This window comes from Suricata suricatta, chromosome 2 (genome assembly GCF_006229205.1).
Source record: "Suricata suricatta isolate VVHF042 chromosome 2, meerkat_22Aug2017_6uvM2_HiC, whole genome shotgun sequence".
In the NCBI taxonomy this organism is placed as follows: domain Eukaryota; kingdom Metazoa; phylum Chordata; class Mammalia; order Carnivora; family Herpestidae; genus Suricata; species Suricata suricatta.
This window is the reverse complement of record NC_043701.1, coordinates 59,404,462-59,416,592: the sequence shown is the minus strand read 5'-3', so window position 1 is coordinate 59,416,592 and position 12,131 is coordinate 59,404,462. Positions and strand designations below refer to the sequence as shown.

Genomic DNA, 12,131 nt, shown 5'->3' with positions numbered 1-12,131 from the left:
CCATGTGCGATTTCTTGTTTTCTTCCACTGCTTCACGAATAGAATGTATTGTCAAACTTTAAAATTGTTGCCAATCTCATGAGTGAGAAATGGTATCTCGCTGTAGTTATATGGGTACTCAGAAAATCAAGGGAGACTGCCTTGGCTGTGTGCTGGTTTGAGGATTCTGAGCCTGTCTTACCCCTTACCACACCCCGTGTGCCTCCAGGTTTGCATGCGGTACACAGAGGATGCTTTTGTGTTCAGTATAAACCTTTCACCTTCTGCTTTCAGGACGGAGTGATGTGAAGGGGTGCGGCAATTTCCAATAACTGTATCCAATACTGACATTCCTATGCATATCGTTTGGATGCCACAATAATTCCAAAGGCGTAAGCAGTAGGGTGCATCTAAAAACTTAATTTGACTCTCACAATACAGATCCAATGCCAGCAAATCCTAATTTCAATTTCATTTCATTCATTTGTGTGGGAAAACACCAGATAGACTAGTGTGTAGACTAGGTCATGGCTTGAAGCTTGCTTGACCTTGTAGCCTGTGCCATGAATATGTTAATCCCTAGATCTTCTAAAAGTAATTTGTTATTATATAATAACAACATTAATAGTACTATTTTGAGCATTTATTATCTTTTAGGTGCTGTGCCTTATATATATTATTTAATTTTCTCATCTCAAACCTTTGAGATGTTATTATATTCACTGGTGTACAGATGAGGAAACCGATGTTAACTTGGAGTCACCAAGTTGGTACCTGTGGGAGCCTGGAAGAGTATTGGGAGCTCAGTGAAAATCTTCTGTGGAAAAGGCAATATATAATGATGACAATATAGGCCTTCCATTATTACAGTGCTGTAGGGCCAACACCATTTTCACTGTGGTATCTTTATTTATATTTTATAATACCCCTACAGCATATGCATATACAGATACACATAAAATTCTATGATTATATGCAAAAAACTAATTTATATACATATATAATTTTAAATTATATGCACAATACATATATATTATATAAATAGTCATTTTCATATAGACTTGTGTATACAATTTATCTTTATTATGATCTTACAAATATTTTTATAACTGAAATTTCTAAATAATTAAGTGTACACTTTAACATCTTAAAGTGTGTATTTTTCTTAATAAATTTATAGGAAATCATTTTTAACATTTCAAAATTCAGCAAAAGTGCACAGAAATAAAAATTATCCATCTCTGATGGATAAGGATAATTTGCCATCTTAAAACTTTTAATTTATCTTGATTTTATTAATATGTCATTCACATAACTGAGACCTGACCATATATGGAATTCTTTGTTCTTTTAGTTTTCTCAATATTTCCATGTTCCTATTTTCAACCTTATTCCTTAAAGTCATCATTTTGGGTAGACACCTAGTGTTTCATATTTTCAGTGCAACATTACTATGCTAAGGCTCAAATGGCCACTCGGTACTAATAGAGCCATGGGTCCGCACCTGCTTGGGAGGCGGGGACCAGCACGGGGCAGCAGTCCCTCCCAAAAAGGCCTCGGGCCCCTGAGCTGGCATTGGAGCATTTTCCCCAGAGGCGGCCTCAGAAGATTCAATGCCCTCACGTAACAGGATAGATGTGTAGTCGTGGGCGAGTCGGTTCTCCCTTCTCATCTGTCCAAAGGGACCTCGTTAGTTTGCAGGCAGAGTAAACAGGAAATGTGAGCAAAGCACGTAGCCTGTCCCTGATGCATAGACACTGCCCAGGAAATGTCGGGGTTTGGTGTTTCACCTCAAAATTGGACTGGGTGCAGTCGATGATTTCTGGGGTCCTCAGAGTGTAGAATTATAGGGAATATTAGTTTTGGAAAACCAGGTGTGTGTGTGGCCAAAGGAAGAAGTCTGCACTGACCCAGGGGCGGTGCAAACCAGAGGGCAGGACCGGGTCCTCCAGTCCCAGGGTCAGATCCTCAGAAATGGTAAAGGTAGGGTCTTATGAAGGGTCAGCTGAGAAAAGCTTCTGAAATGAAATTTTGAAAAATAATGGTAGCATTGACTTCCAACTAAAATGAAGTTTCCTTTTCAGTTATGCCAAGAACACCAGGGACTCCTGGGTACAGTTATGGTAATTAGTTATGCTAATTATAACCTGACAATCTGCAGGGAGAAGGCAGTGAGGAAGGCCAGTAGCGACTTGGCTGGGCAGTGAGGTTTGGATCCTTCAATATCTGCTTCCAGACCCAGCTCCTGAGCAATTTCTCTTGGTAAAAACTAGAAGGCAGACAAATGACTATAATCAAGATTCAAGACTCACGTGTCCCAAAATGCAGGCTTTCAGATTATGCTGAGTTGGTGAAGTATTGACTAGAATATTCAGTTCATTGATCAGACCCTTAGTTGATGTCTAGGGCAGCTGAACTAAAATGCTGAGTTGAAAAGAGAGTGAGAATGTGCAGCAAAAGGACGGGTGGAAAGAGTATGAATCTAGAAGGTGAGCATTGTAGGTGGAGAGAAATTGGGTGAACTCTTTTCTTTCAAAATTTCTGGATTTCTACCAGTAAGAGAATTTACTATTGTTTTATGAATATATATATATATATAATATATAAAATATATATTTATTGTCATCAATAAAACTTTGTTTCTCTCAATTACTGTTACCATTTTTCTTCAAACACTGCTGATATAAAGACACAACTGTTGGCCAAGATCAGCCTTAATGTTTAAGGAAGTCTGTGCCAAATCTCCAGCCAAGTACTCTCCTGGTGTATCAAATGACAAAAGTAAAACAATTTCATCTGTAGAGGGTGATGTCATTTATTGAAAGAAGAACAATCCAGGGACTGGAGAGTTCAGTGGCTCAAAAGCAGGGAAACATTCTTCCCCTGGGATTTGGGGCAAGAGAGAGTTTTATAGACCCTTAGAAACAGCAAATGGGGGAACAGGCAGGATTAGGTGGGGGTCAGGGATTCCCCTACAAGGCTAGCAGGTCACTCAGGGAATAAGGAGAGAGCATCTGGCTCAGGGGGACTGGCCGGGGTTGCACATCTGATCTCTGATCGTATTCAGAACACGGAAATCATTACAGAATTCTGGTGTCTGGGCACTGGCTGGCTTAAATACAGTTTCTGGTCAAGGGCAGCAATCACAGGGACAGAAAAGGGCCCTACATTTCTGTTTGTTGACTTGGCCCCTGGGCAGGAGGGGCCCCATCAGGGCCTGGAAATGTATGTCAGCGGGTGACCTTTGTTTACCTTTCCTCCACCTCTCTTCCTGCTGTGGTGTGTCCCGGCTCCTCTCTAAGTGGAGCTACAAGGTCATATTTGCATAATTTCCATTAAAGGGGAAATACTTTGAACAGGACAAAAGTGTATGAAGCCTCATAGAGTGTTTGGAGGGTTCTGATCAGGACCCCACTGTCTCCAGGAAGAGAGAAATGAGGCTGCACTTGAGGGAGCAGAACTTCCTGTCCCCCCAGGTCATCCCGCGGCTGCATGAATGAAACTGCTCTGATGGCCCCAGTCCTCAGTCCCAGGGGAGAGGCGGTGGGTCACAGCACGTCTGGACTCAAACAGACGCTGTGCAGAGGGTCAGGTGCTTGGACCTTGTCATTTAACGGCTGAGAGGCCGGCATGCTCTCCTCACCAGGGACAGCTCCTTCCAACCAGCACGGAGTCTGAGATCTAGTCCAGTTTGACTGCTTCACTTAGTCACACGGAATAAATGGGATGCAGACATGATGTCAATGTTTGGCAAATAGGACAAGCCCAGAAAATGCAGAACAGGAAAAGACATTGATATATTTTTGATAACAGAAATGTGGATAAAATATATTTTCTTTCATCTTAAACTTGTATCTTAATAATAGTAGGTGTTGATTAGAATTTAAAAAATCATTTGTCTCTTGATAGATGGGTAGCCCTTTTTTAAAACCAAGTCCTAATCAGCATGCCGGAGAGTCACACTTTGCTATGGGATCACAGAAGCTTAGATACTTAATGATGAAAAGGGTAGGGATGCAGGGCAGGCTGTCCCTAATGGGCTACTTTGGCATGAAGATTATTTTGAGTTAAAAGTAAGCAAAACCCAGCAGATGTGGGCAAAGCTCTCTGCCTCCCCCTCAAGTCTCCAAATTTACACTGGAAAGGGGAGCGTGTGCCAGGAAGAAAGCTATTACCAGAGACCCACCCCTTTAACTAAAGAGCTCACCTGCACAAGAGGGTGAGCTTCGCTCTGCCCAACAACTCCTTTCACCTTCCTGCTTCTGGCCCCTTTGTGTCCTCAGACCCTGCCCCTCTCCTTTGCTCCTATCAGCTTCCTGTTGCCTCATTGTCTTTGAATCTCTGTGTCTGTGTGGACTCCTTACATTTATTGTGTTACATTTGATTTTCTCCTGTTAATCTCTCTCATATCACTTTGATTCCAAGGACCCCAAAGAGGAGGAATGTCTTCCTTCCTGGCAAAAGGAATCATTCATTCTTGAAGCCTCATTGCTCCTCATCATTAGGGATGAGAAAACAGCTCCCAAAACTCAAATGACTCGTTCAATATTGACAGGAGCATAAGTAACTGGGTAAGAGTAGAGTCCCGATTCCACGTATCAACTGTGAGCACCCCTCGTTGAGTGCACGTGTCATTGCAAATTCTGTAACTACATCAGAGCACCCACTACATGTGAGGCAGGGGACCAGGACCCTTTCAAATACTCACTTAAGCTTATAACCCTTGAAAATAATAAAATTCTATGAAGCAAACATTAGCGTTCTCAGTCAACAGTGGTACCAGTTAGGTCCTTGGACATTCCTCACATTGGACTCCTTTAAATAGCGAATCTGGAGGCACCTGGGGGTCTCAGTCAGTTAAGCATCCAACTTTGGCTCAGGTCATGATCTTGAAGTCCATGAGTTTGAGCCCCATGTCAGGCTGTGTGCTGAGATCTCAGAGCCTGGAGCCTGCTTTGGATTCTGTTTTTCCCTCTCTCTCTGCCCCTCCTCTGCTCACACTCTGTCTCCCTCTCTCCCAAAATAAATAAACATTAAAAAATAGCAAACCTGATTATCTTGTAACCAGCTTTACTAGAAGAAAGTAGGATCGCTTATGTTGGTCCATAGTTGACTTTCCTCAAAGGTAAATGGATGTGTGTGAGTGTGTGCATGTGAGTGTGTATGTGTGTGTGCATCCAATTAATTTGATAGAGATTTTCTGTTGCTCCTCAGATAAAAAGGAAGCCTCACAGCGTTGCCAGAGTCAATGAAAAAAAAGTGCAAGGTGTGCCATATCTGGAAATAAGTTACAAAATTAAATGTTGTTTATCTGGAATTCTTGGAAACACAAATTAAATGACGAAAACATGTCACCGCACACCTGTTAGAAGGACTATTATTGAGGAGACACACACAAGTCTCATCGCAGAAGCTGGGAAGGGAGGAAGGGCAGGGACTCTGGCTGACCCTCCTCTGCTCAGGGACTCCATGCAGGGGACACGAGGCTGTCACAGGACAGCTCTGAGAGCAGACTGTCCCAGGCAAGCATGAGTGTCTGCAGCCTCGAAAAATTCCTGCTGGGACAGATGTGTCACGTCAAATTAAGAAAGTATAAAATTGCCATCACACTAGAGCAGAAAGAGAGTTCTTAAACCAAACAAGTAACAAGAGAAGTCTCCTCCACCAGAATGTTAAAGAAACTATAAACCTACAGCATAGGAAAGTGCACTATAGGTGCCAGATTTTATTCAGGGAGAGCAAGGTGCACTGTGGGCAGGGAGAGAGAGAGAGAAAGAATGAAAACGTCTTAAATTGCATCCTCTGGGCCTAGTGTTGTTAGTGACTATCATAATTTATTATATTTATGTTTTTAAATTCATGTTGATAAAGTTATTAACCAAGTTGTCAGTGTAAGGGAAAAGGCAAGTACACCACTTTTAATAATTAGTAAAACTCTGTGATTTATAACTTGAATCCATTCCTCTAAATATTACTCCTTTTGTAGAAATCCACTGAGAAATCCACGCATAGCATCTATGTTGTGGGATCCAACACCATTTCTTACTACAAGCACCAGACTCAGGTGAGAAATGACTAAAAACAGAAACAACAATAGTAAAGAACCACCACGTATGTGTCTCCAAATAAACCATGTGTCAGGATAGCACAGAGCTGATGAACCACAGCTCTAGTTCACGGAATCAGGACAAGCAGTGAGTGCGGGAGAAATTAGAGAGAACTAGAGAAGGAGGGGGAATCGCCCTCCTGCACCCCTCATGGGACACTGGATTGAGACACGTGTCACCCATGGGATCCCAGCTCCGTCACCTGCACTGGTGCCTCTCCTGCTGCCATTCTCTGTCTCTGTCCCCCACCACTATCTCCTCCTGACATCCCTCTGTCTCCCTCGCTGTGTCCAGCTTTCTCTTTCTCATTTCCTAGTGTTGTCTTCCATCTGCGTCTTTGTCTCCACATCTCCTTTGCCAGCTGGGTCTCCTCCTTCTTTATTTCTCTTTCTCTCTCCTCTGTCTCCTCCTGATCTCTCTCTCTCTCTATCTTTCTCTCTGTTTCTCTCTACATGTCTCATGTATGTCTCTGTTCCTGTCTCCCTACCTCTGTCTGCCCATCTCTACCACCTAGTTTCCATTTCTATTTCTCTATATACAGTTTACTGGCATTGGTAAACATGATTAACGAAAGGAAAATCTGAAAAATCTCGAGGAAATTGGTTCCTCAGGTTCACTGACTCCTCCTCTATTTCCCTTCTGTGCTTTTGATGGGAGATTTGTAATTTAGACACACCTTCTTTTCAAAGAGCCCAACTAACACCCTGACCTTGTACTGAAGTCCTGTGTCAAGTCTAACACCTCCAACATACGCAGGAAACGGTGGGGATGACTGGAGCAAAAATTTATCTTTGCTCTCTTTAGGGGAGATTCCTTCATTTGTATTTCCCATTTTCTAATGCAACCTAACTCTTTCTCTTATGGCACCCTCTCATTGCCAGACCTCACAGAGGAGTGACTCTGAGATCTGATTATTACAGTTTAGTGAGAGAGAAATTAGCTAAATATGAAGGCACTCATGAGAAGTCATTCCAAATCAATTAAAATCTAAGATTTCCACATGGTTCCTTCGTGTCTTCATTATGTATACTTGGGAAGGACAGTGGCCTTATGCGTGGAGCAGACAATCCTTTGGGAGGTGTAAGCACATATCTCAGGTCATTTACCTCCTGCCCTTCTCCCTTCGGCCCGGGTGAACTTCACCAAGGACACTTTTGCCACACACACCAAAGGCAAACAAGCCGGAGGCCACGCAGACCTCCTTCCAAAGTAAATATTTGCCGATGAAATGGTTGTTTAAATGGTCAATTTATAAAAACACTGAAAGTATCTTTTTAGAATGTACAGGACCGGGTAGAGTGGAGGCTCCATTAATGTCTATTGAAGTGGGATTGATATTTTGAATATTACTGAGGGGCCCACATTACCCCCTAGTAGGGGGTTTTGCACAGATGGATGCTCAAAATGTCCCAAGAATTTGGGCTCAGCTCATTTGTTTCATTCCTGAGGTGGGTGAGACACAAAGCTTTGACTAGTATGACCAACATTGTACTATCATATCAAGGCTGATTAAGTCTAAGAACATTTTAAATATTTCAGTTTTCATAGTTACATTTCCCATTGCCAGCTGCCCCTGCACACTAGTACTGTGGAAAAAGTGATGTCTGTTATCTCAGAATCATCCAGAAAAATCAAAATTGTAAAGATTGCCAGACACACTTGGAAATCCAGGTTGACTGTCTTGTGTTGAGTGCTATTTATGGTCAGTCCTGAGAATGGGTTCAGGGACAGACGGAAATGACCAACGTTGGAGAGGTCACCTTTACACATTGGGATCAGGATAGTTTTTCTATGTCACTTCCCATATTCTCTAAACTGTCTCACAGAAACCTTGTATCGCTTATGAATTTTATTTTTAAATTTTTTTTTAAAAATTCAGGTGGCCCTCCACCTTTTACTTTTGACAGCGGCCGATTGTGCAACTTGGCCAAGATTAAGGCTCCACATCTTCCAGGGAAGAAGGAGGTGCTTAAACAGCTGGATGACCTGAAGGTGGCGCTGTCCCAGCGGAGTGTCACCAGAGTGAAGGGCTGCGAGGCTTTCAAGCTCTCCACTGTTGGAGTTGTTGGCAGATTCATCGCGCTGTTCTCACCCTCATCAACCAGACTCAGCGCAAGAACCTCAGGAAATTCGCCAAAGCTAGGAAGTACAAGCCCTTGGATCTACGGCCCGGAAAACACGTGCCACACTCTGCCCACTGAACAAGCACAAGGAAAACATGAGGCTCAAGCAGCAGCAGCAGCAGGAGCCCATTGTGTCCACTGTGGGAATCCCAGGTCAAGGCCTGAGTGCCGACATCAATTAAACTACTGGCCAAAGAGAGAGAGAGAGAGAGAGAGAGAGAGAGAGAGAGGGAGAGAGATTCATATAGTTTTTGTTGTTGTTTGTTTTGCCTGTTTCCCAAAGTTTATTTATTTACTTTGGAAGAGAGAGAGTGCATGCATGAGTAGGGGAGGGACAGAGAGAGGGAGACTCCAAGAAGGCTCCACCCCCCAGGGTAGAGCCAGTAGCTGGGCTGCATCCCACAGCTGTGTGGGACCATGACCTGAGCTGAAATCAAGAGTTGGCTGCTTCACAGACTCAACCACCTGGGAACCCTCAAGTAGTTTTTAATATTAAAATCTTTGCATATCACTAAACACTTAGACACAACATGTGAAAGGTGATGGTTAGAAAGGCCTGGAACAGGCTCTGTCTTGATCACGTTTCTCCCCTCTTCTCAAACAACCTCTGCTTCTTGCAAGAAACAAAACCTTGTTTTCTCTCCTGATTCCCGTGGACTCTCTCTAAAGTCAGAGACATGGTTCATGCTTAGAGAGCTCAGAGTAGCTTCTTGGGTGGAGAATGCCTTTTCCACCGTGGAGGACAGATACCAAGCACTACGGAGAGTGACACAAATACTCAGTCTTCCTAGTAACACTGTACGGTAACCTCCTTGCTTTCTTTAAGTCTCTTTTTCCAGATGCAGATGCAGGAATGAGATGGTCTCCAGCAGAAATGCACAGTGTGGCACACGACCATAGTTTCCATCAAGGCTGATTGGTACTTTTATTGTCTGAAAACATAGTCTTCTAGCTTTCATGGAAGGTTGCGGGAAATCAACCGCATGTGCTCTTTACCTGGAGACTGAGAAGATAGACTTTCAGTTAGGACTCTGTGTGTCCCCTCCTTTGGGGGAACCCATTTATCTCCCAAAGGACAAGTGTAGATGCTGAGGGGCATAAAGGTGGATTCTCCAAAAGCTTCAGTAACCCCCAGAATCAGTGTTCCACATTTCTCCACCATGCTCTGTACCCCCGAGACTAAGCCTTATGGATTCCACTAATGGGCATCTTTGATTTCTATCCAATCTTGGCTAATTAAAACTGAAGTTTAAAGAACCATCACCATGTTACCACACGAAAGCATTCCTTCTTGGGCACGAAGTTTCCAAGCCTGTGGATCCAGGGCCCTGGAAGAAAAGAAACAAATTCCTCCAGTGGGTTAATTGGAATAAAAGGGAATGGCCACTCCCACCTGCACCTCTTAGTTCCTGAGCATAAACCTCCGTCCTGGGGTAGATGGCTCTATAGGTTGGCCCGAGGGGAGGATGCAGCCAACCCAAGGCCATCTGTCAGGGAGGGAGTCCTGAGCTCACTCTGCTCCTACTTCCCAGCCTCCTCCTAATGCTTCTATTGCTTGCTTCCAAACAGCAACCAGAAGATAAGGACGACCATCCAGGCAGTCCCTTATAAGGGTCTGCCTCATAATGCCCAGAGCAAGGTAAAGACAGATAGACCGTCCATCTGGAGGAGCAAAAGGAAGAAATCAAGCATATGGTCAAATAAGTGGGGCATGTTTTCCACTAAATTAAACAATTTGGGGGACAGGGGAACCATGTTATCTAGTCTGTTTCATTTCAGTTTCCACAAAGCCACCAAGGACCCATCTCTAACAGAAAAGGATGTGCCCTGTTTCTGCAGTAACAAAACAGGAAACTGGTCAGGTTTTGAGAGATTATCATTACATTCTCTGCTCTTCTGGTTGATGAACTAAGAAAGGAGCATGTGGATTATTTATAATGCTTTTGTTCTTTGGTTACATAATGGATTCTGTGGTATTTGTTGACTTAGTAAGTAAGTCATCATCATGTAAGAAGAATAAAATGAATAACCTAAAAGAAGTCCATGTGTAGACAAATGATTATAGTGTTTTATGAACAAATATCATGATGAATCCAATTCTGTGTTCTTGATGTTCTTTAATAAAATAAACATGTGTATAGTCGTGAAACAATCCCAGCTCTTATTAAATGAATGAGACTAGAGAAATGCCTTCCACTTTCATAATATTGACTAAAATATAGCCTTTCTCAATTGTTATAATTGATCCATCTCTTCTATCCTTCCTATAGATCTACTTTCCTACCATCCATGAGTCAACATTTAACTGTTTCAGTCACAAGCTGATAATTCCTATCTACTGTAGTTCTGTTGCCTTTATTTTTTTAACTTCTGAGTGGAAGTTACAGCGGAATTAGCAAAAATCTACAGTTATATTCTGGAAGTGGTAGAATTAGCATTTGCAGTGTGTGGGTCATCAGATTTCTTTGACTCTACTTCTTTTCTCTGCTCAGAGAAACCAAAATGAAGAATTGAATTAGTTTATGTGTACAGAGTTGAATGTGCATTCATTCTCTCAAGGAGCTTGGCTCCATATGAAAATGAATAAATATAATGTAATATTCTGATAAGAATGTACTAATAATAACTAGTGTGGAGTATTCCTTATGTACTAAGCACTGTGTTAAGTACTTCATAGACTTTTTGTTACATAAGCTTAATAACAATATTGTGAGATGACTTATTATTATAATTTCAATTTTATATATACTCTAGAAATTTGATACTTTGATAAATTAAGTGCCCTGATAAGGAGCAAATTGGAATCTGAATCTGAGTCCAGACCTGTCTGATAACAAAATCTGAGCTCTTGATCCAGACTGATGAGCAAAACAAAGCAAACAAACAACATTTGAAGCAGGCATGCAGGACAGAAATAGAGAATTTAATCATCCTTTTTACAATTAGGTTCTTTTTAAAAAAATTCTGAAGTATGTTCCATTCCTGAGAGCCATACAGAGTTATTTAAATTGATTCCTGTGGTATGTACTTAGAATCAATCAGCAGAAAATTTCTGCAGAGAATTTTATTAGGCAATCGTTTGTTTTCTGACCTCTGGGTCCCAAGAATTTTTCTACAAGGAAAGATAGGCATAATAAAAACTGTTCACTGAGCAAAAAAGCATCAAGATGGAGCACAGAGATATGCTCCTTGATTACTGCCCTTGGTGCTCCACTCCCCAACTCTCAGCCCACTGGCGAGTGTGGACATATTCCTTGTAGGCAGATGGACAAGAGAGTAAAGGATCTCCAGGTCAATCATGGTGACTGAAGTTGCTTTGACCACTTTGCTGTAGTTGAAATGCTTGTGGACACACTCCCAACCCCATGGGTAGCAGCCTGATTGCTGCTCAGAAATGGAATAACACTGGTGATGAGAGCATGAACATTAAATTTTATGATGGAAAGTAGGCCACTGTGCCCAAATTTAGAGAGAAGAGGTTCATGAAGGAATGAGCCACCATCATAGAAATTCAAGAATGTTTGGAGACCTCTATACAGAACATTTAATAAATTTAATCTGTGGAATTCAGACATTTGTGATGGAGGGTGCCCCTTTGATAACCCCGTTCTTTAGTATATATGGATACCCACACAGACTTACAGCTACCAGACACAACCTTCTGAGATCCACTCCCCCAAGGTATTTAAAGAGGCTTAATAAATGTACCTATGGTAGAAGGTTGCTAGAAGGTATACTGAGTTAATTCCTGCAAAGAACTTAGACCCATGTTTCTCAACAAAACTGTATCACTTATCATTATTATTTGTGGCCCTGATTAAAGAGGATTAGATAAAGACACAACAGGCGTCCACTATGATGAGTGTTCTTCCCAGGAGCCTCTTGGAGCTCAGAGATTTGAAAACAAATCAGCAGCCTTGGC

At 42.2% G+C, this 12,131-nt stretch overlaps 1 pseudogene; it reads left to right on the top strand.

Moving 5' to 3' along the window:
- Window positions 1–2,425: 2,425 nt before the first annotated feature.
- Window positions 2,426–8,408, top strand: LOC115275057 (annotated as a pseudogene).
- The last annotated feature ends 3,723 nt before the right edge of the window (window positions 8,409–12,131 follow it).